Source organism: Lactuca sativa, chromosome 1 (genome assembly GCF_002870075.4).
Source record: "Lactuca sativa cultivar Salinas chromosome 1, Lsat_Salinas_v11, whole genome shotgun sequence".
NCBI lineage: Eukaryota > Viridiplantae > Streptophyta > Magnoliopsida > Asterales > Asteraceae > Lactuca > Lactuca sativa.
The window spans coordinates 17,641,241-17,663,930 of record NC_056623.2 but is presented as its reverse complement, the minus strand read 5'-3'; the positions used below and the strand labels follow the sequence as shown (position 1 = coordinate 17,663,930).

Genomic DNA, 22,690 nt, shown 5'->3' with positions numbered 1-22,690 from the left:
TTATAATTAATATTCATCATATTTAATTACGATAATATTCCTTAAAATTAATATTTCAATTAATGTTTATTATATTTGCGCTTATAGCATGTTAGAAAATCCTTATTTTGAAAAGAAATTTGTTTTTTTATTTTTTTAAATATATTTATCAAATACTTGCATTTAATTTGAAAAAAAACATATGAACGGCAATTTTATTAAAAAACAAACATCAAATTTGATTCAAAGAGAGAGTTTGGCTGTCGGCAATTTTATTGACAAAGGTACATCAGATTTGATACAAAGATGTGAGATAGTTTAAATGACATCAGCCACATTGGTTGCCTTTGTTGCTATGTGTGCCTAATTATATATCATTGGGATTGATTGGTTGCTTCCTTTCCAAGTATTTAGGACAATGCAAACATTTTTTATTGTTTTATGCAATTTCATGATGTGTTTTCTTCCAACCTCGTAATTTCCAACATATTCACTTCTAACATTCAAATTCTTTATCTTAGCACCTAGATCATGTAAACTTGACCTTGCCTCCGGGAAGAACAACTAGTCTTTCTTGTTTTTTTCATTTTTTTGGTGTATTCTCCGTTCCACTTTTCCTTGTCTCGTCTTATCTCTCTCTACTGTGATTTTATATTTTTATTGCACAATTTTCTTTCTAAACATACAAAAATCATACATATAAAACGAACCATAGAAAAAACTTATTTTTATTAGATTTAATACTTTCAGTATAATAATAATTGTGGTTTAATGTCGGTTTTATACTGTATAAAAAAATAATGAATAATAGAAACAAGACTAAATTACAAAAATTGTCCATGTTTTGGTTAAATTCGTAGTTTTTGTTTTAAGTTTAAAAATTGATAGGTTGCATTATGTGGTTTCTGAATATTACACTACAGGTCCTTGCTTCATAAAAAAACACCAAATTACTTTTTTTTTTCACATTAACAATTTCTTTTATATATATATATATATATATATATATATATATATATATATATATATATATATATATATATATATATATATATATATAAACAGGGGGACGATCCTAAGAAGCAAGAGAAATCTGGATAACATTAATTTGTAATTATCTATTAGTTTGTTGTATAGATAAAGGTCCTAAACTATTGGATTTATCTCTTGTATCTGTTATATATATATGGAATATATCCCTGCGTGAATTCTAAGGCAAATTAATCTTATTATTGTTTTACTTGCCATCAGAGCCAAGATCTCTAGGGTTTCGCTTCCTCCTTCTCCCCTGTTACCATCAGCCCCTGATAAAGTTTATTTTTTATCGCCTTCATCAATGGCTCCTCCCTTCATCAACTCTTCTAAGATTGCTACTGCCATAACCTGTAAGTTAACTCGCACCAATTTCCTGCTTTGGAAAGCACAAGTCATCCCTATCCTACGGGGTGTTCAACTTTTTGGGTTTCTTGATGGAACTGTACCAGCAGCTAAGATCACAGTTGGTACCAGTGATGCAGCAAAACAGGAAAATAATCCTGAGTATGAAGAGTGGGTTACACAGGATCAAGTTGTACTTGGTGGTTTATTATCATCAATGACTGAAGATGTCTTATCTCAACTAACCCGCTGCACAGACACATCAAAACAGTTATGGACATCTCTGCACATAATGTTCTCGGCTCAACACAGGGGGAACTCCATTCAGATCCGCACGCAGCTCTCAAATATGAAGAAGGTGACATGAGTGTGTCCGAATATTACCAGAAGATGACGGGTCTTGCTGATACCATGGCAAATATCGGTCACCCTATGACCGATGAAGAAGTTATTAGCTACATCTTAGTCGGCTTAGGTCTGGGCCATGAAGACCTCTTCACAACCATCACTGTCCTTAGTAATCATCAGGAGGTGAAATTACCGGAGTTCTATTCTTATTTAATCGCCCATGAAGCTCAAACCACGGCAATGAATGTGTCAACAGATTTTACGTCCATTGCCAACAACGTCACTAAGCAAGACTTGAGCAGCTTTCGCAAGAATAACAACGGTAACGGGTACCATGCTTCCAACAACAATTATAAACGAAGCAATTACCGTGGTAGTAACCGTGGTCGGGGGCGTGGCCATGGTAGATACAATGGTGGGGGTCCACGTTGTCAAGCGTGTGCCATTCCGGGTCATACGACATTGAATTGTAGAAATCGATTCAACCATGCTTATCAAGCTGAAGATAATCGTAGTGGAAACAGTGCCACTTTTGGAAGTTATAATAATGACCCAAGTTGGTACATTGACACCGGAGCAACAGATCATCTCACAAGTGATCTTGATCGTCTGTCCATACCAGAAAGATACCATGGAAAAGATCATGTTCAAGTTGCTAATGGTTCAGGTTTGCATATTTCTCATGTTGGTCATTCTAAAATTCCTAGTTTAGGTCGATCGCTTGTTCTTAAAAATGTCTTGCATGTTCCTCAAATTAATAAGCACCTTATTTATGCTGCTAGACTTGTTTCTGATAACAATGTATTCATTGAAATTGACCTTAATGCTTTCTTTGTTAAGGACATACTCACGAAGAAAACTCTTCTAGTCGGTAAAAGCAAAAGAGGTCTCTTTCCGGTGTCAATCAGTCATACTTCTCGTTATGTTGCATCCAGTACCAAAGTTTCGTCGTCTCAGTGGCATCAACGTCTTGGTCATCCTACTTCAGCAGTAGTCAAGTCAATTTTAAAGGCAAATAAATTAGATGTTTCTTTTAATAATGTGTCTTCAATTTGTGATGTATTTCAACGTGCAAGGAGTCGTCAACTCTTTTATAGTAATTATGTTCATGTTACTTCTTCACCACTTGATCTTGTTCACACTGATGTTTGGGGACCAACTCAAGTGTCTAGTGGAGGTTTTCGATATTATGTTAGGTTTCTTGATGATTATAGTCGTCATACTTGGATATATCTCATCAAACATAAATCTGATGTTGAACAAGTTTTTTATAATTTCCAAAAACATGTTGAACGACTTTTAAATGCCAAAATTTGTACCATTATCTTAAATACCGGGTTCCAGCATACTTTTAAATGCTAGGTAGGTCTCGATAGATGTTGGGGTGGTGTGTATCATAAACTTCAAAAATATTTTCAACAATCTCGTATTTCTCATCGTGTGTCATGCCCGCATACATCGCAACAGAATGGAATGGCGGAAAGAAAGCATTGCCATATTGTTGGAAACCGGTTTGGCTCTTCTAGCTCATTCTTCCCTTCCTTTGCGTTTTGAGATGAAGCTTTCTTAACAGCTTGTTAGTTAATAAATCATACGCCAAGTCGTACCCTAAATAATTCTACTCCCATCACACGTCTTCTCAAAATAAGGCCTGATTACACATTTTTACGAATTTTTGGATGTGCATGTTTGCCAAGTCTCCAAAAATACAACATTCATAAACTTGCTTTTAGATCCACTCTATGTGTGAAACATCCCAAAAATACAGTCTGAAAATTTCGTTTAAAATCAGTAATAAAACCATAGACATCATATGTCATAGAAAAATCATAATAAAGTATTTCATAATAATATAACAACTGTCATGTATATCAAAGTATAAACATCATAGGCTGATCAAATGGTGTGTGCACTGCAATCTTCCCGAGCTCCTCTTTTGAAAACTGAGTACCTGAAACCAAAACTAAAAACTGTAAGCACAAAGCTTAGTGAGCTCCCCCAAACTACCACATACCATACAATAACATATAAAGCACATATTGGGCCTTGCCCACTGCATCGGACCGAAGTCCGGAACTGACTAGGGCCTTGCCCACTACATCGGACCGAAGTCCGGAACTGACTAGGGCCTCGCCCTCTGCATCGGACCGATGTCCGGAACTAACTAGGACCTTGCCCTCTGCATCGGACCAAAGTCCGGAACTAACTAGGGTCTTGCCCACTGCATCGGACCGAAGTCTGGAACTGACTGAACATAGCATAACATAATCATAACATGTAACAATAACACATATACTACAGATTGCATCAGACCGCAGTCCGTAACACATAACACATAGACATGCATGAATCGCAAAGACATCAAGCATACTGAACTACTTCTCGGGACCACCCTGGCATCGGACCGCAGTCCGGAACTACTGCTATCTAAACGGGCCGGCATTATGGTCGTAGACCCGTTCCTACTAGAAGGAAACTCACCTTACACTCCTGAAGTCCTGTTGACAAAACCATAGCTGCTGGATGACAGACTCCCGATCTGTCAATATCAAAATAACACCCAATTAATAATTGGGTTCCACTACATAACTATAATTACATACTTTCGATAATTACTACATTACCCCTAGCTTGGCTTACCCAAGCCCAAGGCCTAATCTGTGACATCCCCATTTTCACAGCCAGAAAAGACCGATTTTGTTTATGCTTTATAAAAATCAAAGTACTTCTTTTAATAAAAATGTTGTGGAATTTGTTCCCAGAAAAACATGATAAATACGTTATTAAAACATTTCGAAGAAACGTATTTTATGCATTTTAAAACGTTTGGGATGTCATCATTAATACAGAAACATAAGCATAAACAGAACTTACATTTATTTACACTAGTGATCTACATCTTTTTGAATCTCTCAGTGTAATGTGACTTCATATCAACACCTGTGATATAAATAAACTGAGTGGGTCAGGTTGGGAAACCTGGTGAGTACATAGGGTTTTCAACCCACAATAATATAATTATTATGTTCAAACAATCAAACAATCAACCCAATTACCCATCCCCATTATCTTATTTACTCTTAAGGATCTACCCTAAGAATCAACCAATCCTCGTTCATACATTCCTAAGGATCATCCTAAGGAATCGGCACGAAGTCCATCGTCACCGGGGTTTAGGCACTAAGTCTGCATAGTCGCCAGAATTTGTACATCAGGTACTAAGTCTGCATAGTCATCAGGGTTTTGGCACCAAGTCTGCATGATCACCAGGGTTTAGGCATCAAGTCTACATGATCGCCAGGGTTTAGGCATCAAGTCTGCATGATCGCCAAGGTTTAGAGTACACCGAGTGAACACATCGTTCACAACACTTACAGGTTGCGAGCCTGCTAGTGTTCCACTGGACTGTCTAGAATAGTCCGTGGTTGTCATCCATACTCTGCTGAATGACGGGGACATCATTTGGGAAAAAGGCTTCTCACATCGTACACCTCTCACCCATACCTCATGGTCTATATCACCTCTCAACTCATCGTCCAACTCACATTTCATCTATTATATCTATCCATGTTTTACCCTAACATTTTCGTAGATATAAAATACATATATAGTTTAAATCATTTAAAACATGTATAAAATCTTTCATCGAGCATAGACAGCAAGTAAACAGACAATATGCACACATAGCACGTAGTAAATACTTCATATCTATGTGTAAGTTGAAGGGGACCATACACTCACCTGAAAGGTGGTGACGCAGTACTCGGACAGCGCTTCGATACTCTCAAAACAATTTTCCTTCGATAAAACCTAATACCAATACCACTAGGGTTTAGTCTAACGATAACCGTGACAAATTAATAGTCTAGCTATTATTATTATTATTATTATTATTATTATTATTATTATTATTATTATTATTATTATTATTATTATTATTATATAAGCATTAAATAACACTCAATATAACTCATAATAATAGCCCAAATACTCATTATAAGTTCCTAATAACGTTCCTATATTAAAACATAAGCTATACTAAAGATAGGGTAGGCATAGCTCACTTACAGCGGGTTTTCTCGAAAATCGGGCTTCGTTGGAGCAGCGTTCCCAAGCCGAAAGGCTCTTTTCTCGGGGCTTCCTTCGGGTGCTAGGGGGTTTACCTAGGCTTTTAGGGGGGGTTAGGGGGCTAGAGAGAGAGTTTAGAGAGAGAAAGAATGGATTGGAAAGGTGTGAGAATGAATGGAACCCTGCACCTCTATTTATAGTGTGAATTCATGACGGACTCGCCGAGTCAGTGCCATGTGTCATCATCTGATGGCTTTCCTTGGGGAGAAAGCCTTGGCCCATATTCAGCCACGTCACCCCTTTTGCAGCAGCACCCTTCCGACTTCTAAACCCCGTAACTTTCGCATACGAGCTCCGTTTTCGACGTTCTTTTTATCCACGCATAGGTAAAAACAAGATCTACAACTTTCTTTTAGACTCCGTCGGCTAATTCTCGACCGATCTCAAATTTAACAGTAGGAGGCGTTTAGACTGTTAAATGACCGCGAAGAATTCGTAACTCCTTCATACGGACTCCGTTTTCGTCTATCTTTTTACCGTTGAGTTCCTATTAATGAGATCTTCAACAGTTCAACTCTCATTTAGGTTGCGTAAGTGAAAAACCGCTCGAACTAAAATTTAAGTTTCGGGTCGTGCACTGCTAAGCCGAATCTTAGAAAAATCATAACTTCTTTATACGAAGTCAGATTTGGGCGTTCTTTTTATGGATTTTCTCGGTTTAACATATTCTAAGACTTTCGTTTAGGTCGCTAAGGCTAAATCTCGCTCTATCGTAAATTCACTATTTACGCTCCCGGTGTCGTGCCGGTTCCGTCGCGAAACTTCGACGGGTCATAACTTCTTCGTTATAACTCGGATTTCGGCGTTCTTTATATGTACGGAAACCTTGTGACATATTCTACAACTTGGTTAAGATTATTTATTCTAAATAATATTTTTTCGAAAAGTCGTTTTCGACCCTTATGGCCTCTAAATTGACTAGCCCGGATCTGCAGGCGTTACATAATCCAAAGGCCCAAAGTCAACTAGGGATCAAAGCCCAACATATGGCCCAACTTTCCAAATTGGGCCCAAACGTCTACATGGACTTCCTTTAAGGCCCAATTGTTCAGTCCAGTCCAACATGTCTCATTCTATGGGCCCAATATCATACAACCATCTAGGCCCAAACTATGGCCCAATTTTCCAAATTGGGCCCAATACTTCATATGGGCCTTACCCTAAAGCCCAACTCAAGGCCCAAGTGAAACTAGGGTTTCACATAAAATGACAATTAGGGTTAAATGTTTCTTACTTAACCCATTAAGGACTTAATCCATTAAGTCCTTTACTCTACTAGGTCAATGATATGGAGAAATTGGGCTTAATACAAAATCCAATCTCAATAGCCCAAAAGTGAGTCCAAACAAGTCCAAGGCCCAAATACTCACAATTAGGGTTTTCCACCCAAACATGGCCCAATAGGCCCAAAATTAATCTTTAAGCCCATTAGAGTTTTGGCTAGGTCAATTAGGGTTTGCTTGTGGGGCACTACCCATTACCAACTCGGGTAGTGGCGGTCCACGGCGGCGGCCACCAACTTACGATGGTGGTTATTATTATTTTTATTATTAATCAAAGCTAATTACAATTACAATGCTTAATCTAAAAATAAACACACACACACACTAACTAATATATACACACACATAGCCACACCATGGTGGTCGGCGGTGGCGCTTCACGGCAGCCACCACCTCACGCTGGTGGTGGTGGTGGCTCTTGCCATGAACTCCGGCTAGACAAAACACACACTCCAACTAAAGAAAACAGGGACAAACCCATCCATACTTGCTTCTAATCTTCGAGATGTACCCCAACCACCCTCCCGGTGGCCCACAGCGGCGACAGCAAGCGTTTTGGGGCGACAGCCACCACCTCACAGTGGTGGCAGTAGGGCTTTCTTCATATCTTCGGCCAAAGACTCTCCTGCGGTCCTGACCATCACAACCCATGCCCACAACACCCTAACACGAACAGAGCTTCACGAGGCCAGGAAATCAGTCACCATTTCACGGTGACAGGTAGCTGATGGAGGGTTTCGGCGAGATGTAGCGGTCTTTTGGACGGCAGCAGTGTTGCACCCATCGGAAGAGAAATGTAGAAAGGAGATTGTGGTGGCACACAGTGGCCGGAGCATCGAGGGGACTACACAGGCGGTGGTCTCGTTGTCGGAATGTAGAAATCACAATGACAACAATAAAGCAGCAAGATCTGACAGCGGCGGCGACGCGAGATGGTGGCAACAGTGGACAAAAACAGCTGGAGTTGACGTCGGAACCGCAGCAGCAGCAGCAGCACTCGTGATAGTGGTGGTTATGGTGGTCGGATAGCAATGAAACAGTGGCGGTAAACTCCCTTGCCAGCAGATGGGATGGTTGTTGGTGGTTTCCAATCTCACGATGATGGTGGTGTTGCGCCGGAAGTCTAGAAGGGAAGGTGGCGATCGGCGGAGGGGATATAATGGGGGTTTGCGGCTTCTAAGGCTCCTAGGGTTAGGGATCCCGAAGAGTGACCGGTTATATACCCGGTTACATCCAAACTTCCCATAATATACAATTCCAGCCCCTCCTTCTCTTATTCCTTTCGATCTAAGCCCTTATTTTACCTTTTTAAACCCATTCTCTGAATTTATTTACAAATAAACTCCGGAATTTACCAATTAGCCCCTTGACCTCCAAAATCTTTTCAAAAGAAGTCCCATAAATTACCATTTGGTCCCTACCTCCATAAATACTTACAAAACTAATTTGGAACTTACACTTTTAACCCTCGACTTCTATATTATGCCAATTTACTCCTCGAAACCCACACTTTGCTATATAATTATTGATTTTAGGGCTATTATACAATCATCAATTTATTTACTCATTTATTAAATAAATGGGGTGTTACAATGTGTTTTCTTAGAGTACAACTCAATGCACAAAGGGTACAAGTGTTTAGACAAGCAAATCAGTCAAATTTATATTTCACGTGATGTAATCTTTGATGAATCTCGTTTTCCATTTGCTACATCTTTCACTTCTACAATACCCTCACCAACGTCAAAGGGTGCATCTTTCCCTCAAACTGAACCAATTCTAGTGAATGACCATCTACGGAAATATGACTTATCGTTTCTATTAGCTAATCATTTTGATGCAGCTGCAGCGCCTGTTGTCCCTATAATGAATATTCCAAGAACCAACATATCTTTTCCAATGACTCAACAACAGGAAAATTCATCATCTCAACAACCGGAAAACTTGTCATCGACTCCAACTGTTCAAACTGCAGAACCTGCTTCTGCTGTTACCGAAGATACAACCGTTGGAATTACTGTTACCAGTGATGGCTCCACTGTTGTTACCAACACCGACAGCGGAACTTCTGCAAGCTCACCATCTCCTGCTAGCTCGTCTTCACCTCCGCTGGGGGTCACTACATGTGCACAAGCAGGAAAATCCTTCCCTCGACAATTCACTGATGGCACAATCTTGTATAATTCGAATCGTCGTGTGTTTTTTGCTGAGCCTACCTCTCATCATTTGGCTCTTTCTGATCCAAAATGGTGTCTTGCCATGGAAGCTGAATTTGATGCACTTCAGAAAAAATAAAACTTGGGTCTTGGTTCCACGACCCACTGGGGTAAATATCGTTGGTTGAAAGTGGGTTTTTAAGCTTAAACAACATCAAGATGGCTCTATTGACAAACATAAGGTACGGCTGGTTGCTCGTGGTTTCACACAAGAATATGGTATAAATTATCAAGATACATTTAGTCCAGTGGTTAAGCCAGCCACAGTTCGATTAATTCTTACCCTTGCAGTTTCAAGAAATTGGCATCTTCGACAAATTGATGTTAGAAATGTGTTTCTGCATGGTATCTTGAATAAAGATGTTTACATGAAGCAACCTCTAGGTTTTGAAGACTCTGCTAAACCTCACAATGTGTGCAAACTTCAAAAAGCGATTTATGGCCTGAAACAATCACCTCGTGCTTGGTTTTCCCGACTCAGTGATAAGTTACAATAACTTGGTTTCGTTCATCCAAAGCTGACACCTCTCTTTTTCTTTTTCATCACGGGACACATATTATCTACATCTTGGTCTATGTAGATGACATTGTTATTACAAGGTCTTCTTAGGCTCTTGTTGACAAATTAGTACACACTTTATCTTCTTCGTTCCCAATCAAGGATCTTGGACGTCTCCATTATTTTCTAGGGATTGAGGTCACTCACAATTCAGGGGGGGTCACTTTACTACAACAGAAGTATGCCTCTGATCTGCTTCATCGAGCTCACATGGAGAATTGTAAGAGTGTCTCAACTCCCATGTCTATTACGAATAAGCTTAAGAAGGACTATGGAATATTGTTGAATGATGATGATGCTTTCAAATATAGAAGCATGGTTGGAGTTTTGCAATATCTTACTTTGACACGACCTGATATCTCTTTTGCAGTAAATAAGGTGTGCCCATATCTCTCAAAACCCACCGACATGCATTGGGAAGCTGCAAAATGAATACTTAGATATATAAAGGGCACTATTAATACTGGACTTCACATTCGAAAATCCAACTCTACACTATTAAGTGTATTTACAGATGCTGACTGGGCAGGATGTTTAAATTATCGCACGTCTACTAGTGGATTTGCAATATTTTTGGGTCCAAATCTTATTTCATGGAGCTCACGTAAACAGCCAACAGTGTCTCGTTCAAGTACAGAGGCGGAGTATAAAGCTTTGGCAAATGGTACTGCTGAAGTCACATCGGTGTAATCCTTGCTTAAAGAACTGAAAGTATGTCAACCACGACCACCTGTTTTATGGTGTGATAATGTAGGAGCAACCTATTTAACAGCAAATCCGGTATTTCACGCACGAACGAAGCATATAGAAGTTGATTTTCATTTTGTTAGAGAAAAGGTGGCCATGGGTGCTCTTGATGCTCGCTTTATATCTTCTAATGATCAGGTTGTTGATGGATTCACCAAGCCAGTTACACGTCATATCTTGGATCGTTTTAAATACAATCTAAACCTTGTTCCGGTTGAGATTGAGGGGGAATGTAAATAGGGGGACGATCCTAAGAAGCAAGAGAAATCTAGATAACATTAATTAGTAATTATTTATTAGTTTGTTGTATAGATAAAGGTCATAAACTATTGGATTTATCTCTTGTATCTGTTATATATATATATATATATATATATATATATATATATATATATATATATATATATATATATATATATATATAATAGCACCTGGTTCCTGGTACGTATTCCTTGTAATTAATATTTCTTAAATTATGCATTTTGCCTTGGACTCGGCGAGTGAAGGACCAACTCACCGAGTAGAAGCGGGATGAGACGCAGGGTCTAAGCTTTGGACTCAGCGAGTCGGTTCCCGGAATCGGCGAGTAGGCCCTGTTCGGGAAAAAACCCTAACCCGGGTGTTTACACCCTATTTAAACACTCTAACTCGGCCTCCCTTGTCCCTAACACTTCCAAAAGAGCTGTAGAGCGAAACCCTAGCCCTTTTTTGTCCTTGTGAGTGATTTTGGCCTTGTGAAGGAAGTTTCAAGCTTAAGAGAAGAAAAAGGAGGTGGAAGAGTTCAAGGAGGGGAAGTAGATCCGACATCTACCCTGCAAGAGGCTTCCATTCAAGTAGAAAAGTTCCTACCTTGATCACTAGTTCATTAGATCCCCTTTTTTTCCCTAATTGGTGGTTTTCAAGCCCTAAAACCCCAGACTCCATGTGTTTGTGCTCTATGATCCAAAAGGACTTCAGATCTGGACCTTATGGGCATCTTAGAAGTATAAAGTCTCTATGGTTGGAGTTATTGAGGTCCCTATTGAGTGTATGACCTCTTAAAGAGCTTGGATTTGCCTTCTTGAGCTTATAAGGCCATGCATGCACGTAAAGTTTGCAACTTTACGTGATAAGCATGCCCTAGGAACATAGATCTATGGTTCGGAAGCGTTGCATGTCTCAGATTTGGTCTGTATGGGAAATGGGTCGAAGGGACTCGGCGAGTCCCAATGTGGAACTCGGCGAGTTCTATGTAGATGGCCTTAGACTCGGCGAGTTGGATGAATAACTCGGCGAGTCCTATGAAGATTGCCTGGAACTCGACGAGTTGTTCTTCAAACTCGGCGAGTCATATGAACTGTTACTGAATAAGAGGGGTTTAAGTGTTGAATGTCCAACCCTTCGTATCTACACGCGGAATTAGCAATTTAACGTGTAGCAATAGTCCCAAAAACCCAAATCCTCATAAAGGATGCTCTGGTGAGGATTTGGAAGCGAGTAAGAGATCTACTCGTGAGGACTCGGCGAGTCGGATCGCAAATCGGTTCAATTGTCCCAAGTAGTGAGTTAAGGGTGACTCAGTGAGTTGGAAGAGGGACTTGGCGAGTAGGACCGGGTTAGTAGGAGAAGGACTCGGCGAGTCTGTGCCATGACTCGGCGAGTCCAGTCAACTGGAAGTTGACTTTGACCAAGGAGTTGACCTTGGACCAGGGGTGGGTCAGCCATTTAAACTAAGGGTATTTATGAGTGGCTAATCTATGTTTATGGATTTATAGCCGGAGCATTACCGGTGCAGCAGCCAGACGTCTAGCAGTCAGACTTTCGGTAGCTACTTTTCGAGGTGAGTTTCCTTCCAGTATTAACGGGTCTAAGGCACCAAGGCCGGCCCGTATAGACGATATGTTAGTGTCGGAGTGTGGGCAGAGCCCGTATCTCATAATTAAGTTTGATTATGATATATGCCAGTATGATGGAATTGTTTATACTCGTTGTCTGTGTGATACTTATATGTTATGGATTAGTAGCTAAGTGTGGGCAAAGCCCGTATCTCTCTGATAGTGGAGTGTGGGCGACGCACGTATCTCTCTAATAGCGGAGTGTGGGCGAGGCATGTATGTCTCAGATAGCGGAGTGTGGGTGAGGCCCGTATCTCTCCGATAGCGGAGTGTTATCGAGGCCCGTATCTCCCAGCTAGCAGAGTGTGGGCGAGGCTCGTATCTCCTAGTTGTTCATTGTATCTTTGCATGGTATGAGGTATTATGGGGGAACTCACTAAGCTTCGTGCTTACAGTTTATAGTTTTGGTTTCAGGTACCTCTTCAGCGAAGGGGAAGGAGCTGACACGGTAGCGGCATGTCACACACACATCTCGTTTTCCGCACTATGAGATTTTTCTGGGATTTGTACTCTAACACTATGGTTGATTTCATGTTTTGGTTTTCAGACACGTAATATGTTTTAAGAAATGATATGATCGAATGTTGTGTATTTTCAAATGTTTTGCAAAGTGTTTAATTAAAAATGAAATTTTTGGACTTGAAAAATTGGGTCGTTACAAGTTGGTATCAAAGCCCTGGTTTGAGGGATTCGGACACACCTTCGGGGGTGTCTGAACTCAAATCAAGGGATTAAGGAATTTCGAAAAAGAAAAAGTTTTCTAAAGGATTAAGTAAAGAGTTTTAAGAAAGAACGAAGTGTGTGATGTGCGCGACCAGCCAAGCTCAAGTAAGTATTCCCCAAAGTACCCATACAAGTTTATGTTATGTTTAACAGTTTCAGTAGAACAGGATGCTAGAATAGGACTAAGGATCTAGGAGTGATGCCTTATGTGCCTGCTTTATGTGCTTCAGCTTATGAGAATTGCATGCTAGTATTGGGTAGACAGTGGTAGGATAGCCTAATTAGGTTATGCCTGGTAGTATGAGCTTAGCATTCTGTGCTAGTTCAGCTTCTCATGTTGAGGATAGAGTTGCTTGAGTAGTTTTCCTCCGTCCGAATGCTGCTTCTTTGTGCTACGTGGGACTCTGCGTGATGGAAGTTAGTCATTAGGTGAATACGTCACATTACATGTGATCAGGGTTGAATAATCTTAGAGTACTGGATTTGGCCCTATTACGTAGCTCTTGTTTGAGTCTAACCGTTATAGGGACGGGTATGTTACTCGAAAGATTATCTGGGCCTCATCACATGTGATGGTATTTAGGTAAAGGCTAACTGACATTACAAGGAGGCCTTCAGCGGCTGAGGACCAGGTAGGGTGGAGTCAGAGATTTCCCTAGGGCAAGCCTAGGATGAGTATAGCAGTGATCAGCAGTAGTGAAAGGGATCTGGTGGAGTCGTGGCAGTCCTTGAAGAAGGTACGGATAGATGTGGAAGGTAGTATGGGCCCGTACTACTGAAAGCAGAGGATCCGTACCCGAACTAAGAAAGGCCGAGACAAGACCGGGGAACTTGAGATAGATGTGATCCCTTTAGAGGTATCAGTATCACTAATGGTTGAATATGGGTATTGCAGAATGGTGGTACTACGCCAGAGGGCAGCAGGTGGCAGGTCTGGAGAGGGATCGGGTTCGGGATCAGGTTCCGAGCCAGTAGATGAGAGGCTACACGAGTTCATCGTGTCAGAGATCACCAGAGGCATCCTTGAGTCGACCCCCATCATTTTCGAGTTGATCAAGGAAGGGATAGTTGAGCTGATGGAGGACCACCTCAGGGAGTTCAGGAGTGACATGGCATCTGGCCAGTTAGGATCTTGCACACTGTCCTTTAAGGACTTCAGGGGCAGTGGTGCGCCAGATTTCCATGGGGCGAAGGACCACATTGCTGCCAGGCGATGGATTGTGGACATTGAGTCCGCACAGCTGACTAGCTTTTGCCCCGAGGGGTTGAAGGTGAGATACGCAGCACGGTGTTTGAGAGACAAAGCTAGAGATTGGTGGGAGTCCGTCGGTGACTCGTTGGGAGCCTCGGTTGTTGAGGCTATGACCTGGTCGGACTTTGTGACCAGTTTCAGGGCAGAGTCTGCACCGGCTGTCGAGCTTCAGCAGTTGGCCAGGGAGTTCTTAGACATGAGACAGACTACGGAAACTGTGGCGGAGATCACCGCCAAGTTCCGGGAGAGGGCATTGCTGGTGCCCCAGTATGCGGGAGATGAGGATATGAGGAGGACCCACTATCATGACATGCTACGCGCTGACATCCAAGAGCATGTTAGCTTTTCAGCTTGCCCTACCCTGGAGTCCATGATTGTCAGGGCAAGGGAGAGGGAGATTGATTTGGAGCATATCCGGAAGAGGAAGGCAAAGGCGGTGCAGGTGGCTGGGGCTTTGGGGAAGAAGCCCAAAGGATCAAATGGTAGGCCGAAAGGCCAAGGAGGACCTGGCCGCTGCGGGAAATGCGGCTGGTCGCACAAGGGAGCATGAAGATTGGGATCGTCGGGCTGCTACAAGTGTGGCAAGACGGGACACTTTAGCAGGGATTGTACTGCCCCTGCCTCGGTTGTTCAGACATCTGAGTTTCTATGTTTCCACAAGAGGGCCAATTGCCCCCAGTTGACAGCAGCATCAGCACCAGTGAAGGCGCTAGCTCCAGCGACTCTGAGGATCACAGATGGCCGGCAGGGCAAGTTGGAGGCTCCAGTGGTGAGGAGTCGGGCCTTTTAGCTGACTACAGAGGAGGCACGCGCCACACCCGATGTGGTGACGAGATCGTTCCATGTGAACGGTATCCCATTTCAGGTGTTGTTTGATTCGGGGGCTACCCAATCATTTGTTTCTCTTGCGCTTAGCAAGAAGTTTCCTGAGTCTTCGGGCATGTTGGATTGCCCTTTAGAGGTAGAGATTGCCGATATCGATCGGTGCGAGCATCAGCAGTGTTCAGGGATTCTGTTCTAAAGTTGTTTGAGGAGCGCTACTTGGTGGATTTGGTTCCCATTCTGTTGCGTGGGAACAAGGTGATTATAGGCATGGATTGGTTGAGCCCTAATGGGGAGGTGACAGATTGCGCACAACAGTTGGTGCAGATCAGGACCCCAAGTGGGGGAGAGTTGGTGATCCACGGCGAGAGGCCACAACGTGGACCCGCAGTATGTTCAACAGCGAGAGCTAGGCGCTACCTTCAGCAGGGTTGCGCGGGATATGTCACATATGTTATGGACACCCGGGAGGCAGGTAAGGCGATGGTGAGCGAGATTCTGGTGGTACGAGACTACGTTGATGTGTTCCCATAGGAGCTTCCTGGAATACCTCCAGAGCGACAGGTAGAGTTTAGGATCGACATAGTCCCTGGTGCGGCTCCGATAGCCAAGGCACCGTACCGGTTGGCTCATCCCGAGATACAGGAGTTGTCTACACAGCTGCTGGAGCTGTTAGACAATGGACTCATTAGACCAAGTAGTTCACCTTGGGGTGCCCCGATTCTGTTTGTGAAGAAGAAGGACGGGTCGTATTGGATGTGTATAGATTATCGGGAGCTGAATAAGGTAACGGTGAAGAACCGTTACCCACTCCCGAGGATTTATGAACTCTTTGACCAGTTACAGGGAGCATCTTGGTTCTCCAAGATCGATTTGCGTTCGGGTTATCATCAGATGAGGGTCAGAGAGGAGGATGTGCAGAAGACCGCGTTTCGGATGCGCTATGGCCATTATGAGTTCGTGGTGATGCCGTTTGGGCTCACCAATGCCCCTGCCGCGTTCATGGACCTCATGAACCTCGTGTGCTGACCGATGCTGGATCGGTCTGTGATAGTTTTCATTGATGACATCTTGGTTTATTCCAAAACGCAGGAGGAGCATGAGGAGCATCTGAGAGAGGTTTTGGAGACCCTGAGGAGGGAGAGCTTGTACGCCAAGTTCTCCAAGTGCGAGTTTTGGTTGCACGAGGTGCAATTCCTAGGGCACCTTGTCAACCAGAACGGTATATTGGTTGACCCGGCCAAGATAGAGGCCGTGATGAGATGGGAGGTTCTGAAGTCTCCATCTGAGATTTGGAGTTTCCTGGGTTTAGCGGGCTACTATCGGAGATTCATTCAGGACTTCTCCAAGATAGCCGTACCCCTGACACGGTTGACTAAGAAAGTTGTGGTCTTTCGATGGGGGCCTGAGCAGCAGGCAGCGTTCGAGTTTCTGAGACAGAGATTGTGCGAGGCGCCAATCTTAGCCCTGCCAGAGGGCGTAGAGGATTTTGTGGTATATTTTGACGCGTCCATTTCGGGGTTTGTGACATCCCCAAAATCTCGGCCAGAAAAGACCGATTTTCATTTATGCTTTTAAATATTTTCAGAGTAAATCCTTTTGATTTGAAAGAGTTGCGGAATTTGTTCCCAAAAACAAAGCATGATAAAACAATGTTTACCAAAGCATTTCATAAAAGAAATGTATTTTCATTATATTCAAAACTCGGGGTGTCATGTTCCGATACAGACCAATAAGCATAAACGAATACATTACAAGTCATATAACAAATATAAACATATGCAGACTTGTAAACAAAACAACTTGATGGTTCATCCATCTCATGCCCTTCCGCCACTTCCTGTAATACAATTTAAAACTGAGTGGGTCAGGCTTGGGAGCCTGGTGAGCATATAGGGTTTTCAACCCACAATAAATATCATATTTAATTTTCACCAACCAACAATAACCCAATTACCCATTCCCGTTATTCTCACTTTAATGTCCCTAAAACAACTAACATAAGGGACCTAGTCTAAGAATATTTCATCGGGGCGACAACACATGCTTCGGGGGTACCTCAGCAATATAAGTCAAATAAGGCAACCATGAGGGGGATGGAGTACAGCGAATGAACATCCAAGTTCATTAACACCTACAGGTGGCGAACCTGCTAATGTTTCCACAAGACTATCTAGAAAAGTATGTGGTCGTCATCTAAACTCCGCTAGATGACTAAATCAAACAACAACGAGGCCTCTCATCTGTTTATTACACACCAACTATCTACCCATGTTCTACCCAACATATTAGTAGATAAAAATATACATTTGTATACATAGTTTAAAAACCTGTATAGCATGCTTTAATCAACACATATATCACATAACAGATGAGGCACACACACACATAACACATATCTCATAGAGAAATAATCAGATCTATACGATAGAAGAGAGTGAATGCACATTCACACATAACACAACCAAATATATTCACATAGCACGTATTTTACATAAAATACTTCATATTATTGTATTTGGAAGAAAATAACTACACACTCACTTGATCAAAAGATGATCCAACAGCACTACGGCTTATGGAAGTAGTAATCCTCCGCAGATCTGGAAGATCTTCACAAAAATCAAACTTTTCGCGGGCAGAGCTTCGGCTCGGGAACCGCACTTCTCGGGATCTTCGGGATCTCGGGACTTGCATCGGGGCTAGAGTATGATACCGGGACTTTGGGATAGCTTCGGGGGTTTTTGCGTAGAGCTTCGACACGAAAATGAGAGGAAATTGGCAAAAGAACCCGGAACCCTCGCATCCTATTTATAGGAGGCTGGAAGCCTCAATTACGCGGGGCGTACAGCAGTACGCAACGCGTACTGCTTCAAGTTCGTAAGCGCATGCGTCATCCGATGCCACTTGCTGCGATGTCGACACCCTCGGAGTACGTGGGGCATACTCGAGTACGCAGCGCGTACCTCGGATCAGATTGATGACTCGCTTCGGATAATGCTTCCGAATTTTGATTTAAATATAAATACAAAATGATTAATAAACTTCGGAAATTCATAACTTCTTCATACGAACTCCGTTTTCGACGTTCTTTATATCCACGTAAAGGTGAGACCATGCTCTACGACTTTCGTTTAGACTCCGTCGGCTAATTTTGACTTTATTTTTATTAATTATTTTTAATAGGCCGGGACAAAAACTTTCGTTATAAATTCATAACTTCTTCGTTTGACGTCCGTTCTCGCCTAACTTTTTATCGCTTCGATACCAACAATGAGATCTTCGATTCTCATTTGGATTGCTTCGGCTAAAAACCGCTCGATCTCAAATCGAGTATTTCAGGCTGCATAACGCTAAGCCGGAACTTCGATAAATCATAACTTCCTCATACGAAGTCAGATTTGGGCGTTCTATATATATATTCGGAAACCTCGTTTCAACTACTACAACATAGATCAAAGATATTAAGTTTATTTTACACTTAAATTGTGACGCTTATTTTTATTCTTAATTAATCAAACCACATAATTAAGCAATTAAGCACAAAACACATAATACTCAAATAATATGTGACATCCCCAAAATCTCGGCCAGAAAAGACCGATTTTCATTTATGCTTTTAAATATTTTCAGAGTAAATCCTTTTGATTTGAAAGAGTTGCGGAATTTGTTCCCAAAAACAAAACATGATAAAACATTGTTTACCGAAGCATTTCATAAAAGAAATGTATTTTCATTATAATCAAAACTCGGGGTGTCATGTTCCGATACAGACCAATAAGCATAAACGAATACATTACAAGTCATATAACAAATATAAACATATGCAGACTTGTAAACAAAACAACTTGATGGTTCATCCATCTCATGCCCTTCCGCCACTACCTGTAATACAATTAAAACTGAGTGGGTCAGGCTTGGGAGCCTGGTGAGCATATAGGGTTTTCAACCCACAATAAATATCATATTTAATTTTCACCAACCAACAATAACCCAATTACCCATTCCCGTTATTCTCACTTTAATGTCCCTAAAACAACTAACATAAGGGACCTAGTCTAAGAATATTTCATCGGGGCGACAACACATGCTTCGGGGGTACCTTAGCAATATAAGTCAAATAAGGCAACCATGAGGGGGGATGGAGTATAGCGAATGAACACCCAAGTTCATTAACACCTACAGGTGGCGAACCTGCTAATGTTTCCACAAGACTGTCTAGAATAGCCAGTGGTCGTCATCTAAACTCCGCTAGATGACTCAATCAAACAACAACGAGGCCTCTCATCTGTTTATTACACACCAACTGTCTACCCATGTTCTACCCAACATATTAGTAGATAAAAATATACATTTGTATACATAGTTTAAAGAAAACCTGTATAGCATGCTTTAATCAACACATATATCACATAACAGATGAGGCACACACACACATAACACATATCTCATAAAGAAATAAGCAGATCTATAAGATAGAAGAGAGTGAATACTCATTCACACATAACACAACCAAATATATACACATAGCACGTATTTTTATATAAAATACTTCGTATTATTGTATTAGAAGAAATAACTACACACTCACTTGATCAGAAGATGATCGGACAGCACTACGGCTTATAGAAGTAGTAATCCACAGCAGATCTGGAAGATCTTCTCGAAAATCGAACTTCTCGCGGGCAGAGCTTCGACTCGGGAACCGCACTTTTCGGGATCTTCAGGATCTCGGGACTTGCCTCGGGGCTAGAGTATAATACCGGGGCTTCGGGATAGCTTCGGCACGAAAAACGATGCAAAAGACTAGAGAGAAGAGAAGAAAATGAACAACAAAGAAGGCTGTCTTCGGATCCTTTATATAGAGGCTGGAGCCTCGGAGTACGCGGGGCGTACTGCGTTACGCGGGGCGTACTGCCCAAAACGTCATTGCTTACGTATCCGAAGTGCTCGAGTGCGAGTGTCGACATCCCTCGGAGTACGCGGGGCGTACTCGAGTACGCGGGGCGTACCTCGGATCAGATCGGTGACTCCTTCGGATAATACTTCCGAATTTTGAATTAAAAATAAATACAAAATGATTAATAAACTTCGGAAATTCATAACTTCTTCATACGAACTCCGTTTTCGACGTTCTTTATATCCACGCGAAGGTGAGACTACGCTCTACAACTTTCGTTTAGACTCCGTCGGCTAATTTCGACTTTATTTTTATTAATTATTTTTAATAGGCCGGGACAGAAACTTTCGTTTAAAATTCATAACTTCTTCGTTTGACGTCCGTTCTCGCCTAACTTTTTATCGTTTCAATACCAACAATGAGATCTTCGATTCTCATTTAGATTGCTTCGGCTAACAACCGCTCGATCTCAAATCGAGTAAAACAGGCTGTATATCGCTAAGCCGGAACTTCGATAAATCATAACTTCCTCATACGAAGTCAGATTTGGGCGTTCTATATATATTCGGAAACCTCGTTTCAACTACTACAACATTAACCAAATATATTAAGTTTATTTTACACTTAAATTTTGACGCTTATTTTTATTCTTAATTAATCAAACCACATAATTAAGCAATTAAGCACAAAACACACAATACTCAAATAATACAATCTTATTATTTCAAAACGGGTTACAGAGGTTAACCTAGACTATTACATTGCTACAAATGGCAAGCCCGAAACACAGGCGTTACAATTCTCTCCACCTTAGAATGATTCCGTCCCCGGAATCACACATCAACAAACAAATGCGGATAGCGACTCAACATGTCACTCTCCGTCTCCCAGGTGAGATTCGGCCCATTCGTGTGTTTCCATCGGACAAGCACTAACCCAACCATTTTGCGTCGCAACTTCTTAGTCTTTCGGTCAACAATTGCCTCTGGTTCTTCAATCAACCTTTTGTTCTCATCAATTCTCAATTCAGAAATTGGAATTATATCGGGAACTTCTCCCGTGAACTTCCTCAAATAACACACATGAAAGGTGTTGTGAATTCCATTCAGTTCTTCGGGTAATTCGAGCTTGTAAGCTTGATTCCCAATCCTCTGAAGGACTCTAAACGGCCCAATAAACCTTGGACTCAACTTTCCCCTTTTACCAAATCTTATAAGTCCCTTCCACGGCGAGACTTTAAGCAAAACCGAATCTCCAACCTCAAAAGTCATCGGTCTTCGCTTCTTGTCAGCATAGCTCTTTTGACGATCTTGAGCTGCTAACATTCTTTCCCTAATTATTTTCAACTTTTCAGCAGTTTGATGAACCAACTCCGGTCCCATAAACTGCTTTTCCCCAGCCTCAAGCCAACAAGACGGCGTACGACACTTTTGTCCATACAAAGCTTGGTAAGGTGCCATCTTAATGCTCGAGTGAAAACTATTATTATAGGAAAATTCTACCAACGGTAAATGTTCATCCCAATTACCTAGGAATTCCAAGGTACATGCTCTCAGCATATCTTCAAGTGTTTGTATCGTTCTTTCACTCTGACCATCAGTCTGCGGATGGTAAGCTGTGCTTAAACATAACTTGGTACTCATTTCCTCTTGTAGACTTTTCCAAAACCTTGAGGTGAAACGGCTATCACGATCCGATACAATCGTTAACGGAACACCGTGAAGCCTCACAATTTCCTTCACATAAGAATTTGCAAGCTTCTCCATAGACCATTTCTCCCTGGCCGCTATGAAATGTGCACTCTTAGTGAATCGATCAACGACCACCCAAATCATGTCGTGACCATTCTTTGTTCTGGGCAGTTTAGTGACAAAATCCATAGCAATGTCTTCCCACTTACCCATAGGCACAGGCAATGGTTCTAAACTCCCGTAAGGTTTCTGATGTTGTGTCTTGACTCTCGCACAAGTCACACACTCGGCCACATACTTTGCAACATCAAGCTTCATCGTCGGCCACCAGTAGTAGGGTTTCAGGTCCCTATACATTTTAGTGCTACCCGGATGAATCGAGTACATGGTCTTGTGAGCTTCTTCCATCAGAAGATCCCTAATTCCTCCTGACTTAGGTACCCAAATACGATCTTGGAATACCTTCAGTCCATGACCGTTAGTACCAAACACCAATGTTTTACCCAAACGTTCCTCCTTTCGGTCATTTTTCTCAGAAGCTTCCTCTTGAGCTTTCTTTATACTTTCCACAATGGTCGAGACAACTTCAATTTTCAACGCTCTTGGCCTCTTCCTTTCAAGATTGACTTTCCGACTGAGAGCATCAGCAACAACATTAGCTTTACCGGGGTGGTAAAGTATCTCGCAGTCGTAGTCTTTAAGTAATTCTAGCCAGCGTCGTTGCCTCATATTCAATTCTTTCTGATTAAAGAGGTATTGGAGACTCTTATGATCAGTGAAAAGTTTGCACT

The 22,690-nt window shown here is 41.8% G+C and overlaps 1 pseudogene; it reads left to right on the top strand.

Moving 5' to 3' along the window:
* The first annotated feature begins 9,490 nt into the window (after positions 1-9,490).
* Positions 9,491-10,877, top strand: LOC122194856 (uncharacterized mitochondrial protein AtMg00810-like; annotated as a pseudogene).
* The last annotated feature ends 11,813 nt before the right edge of the window (positions 10,878-22,690 follow it).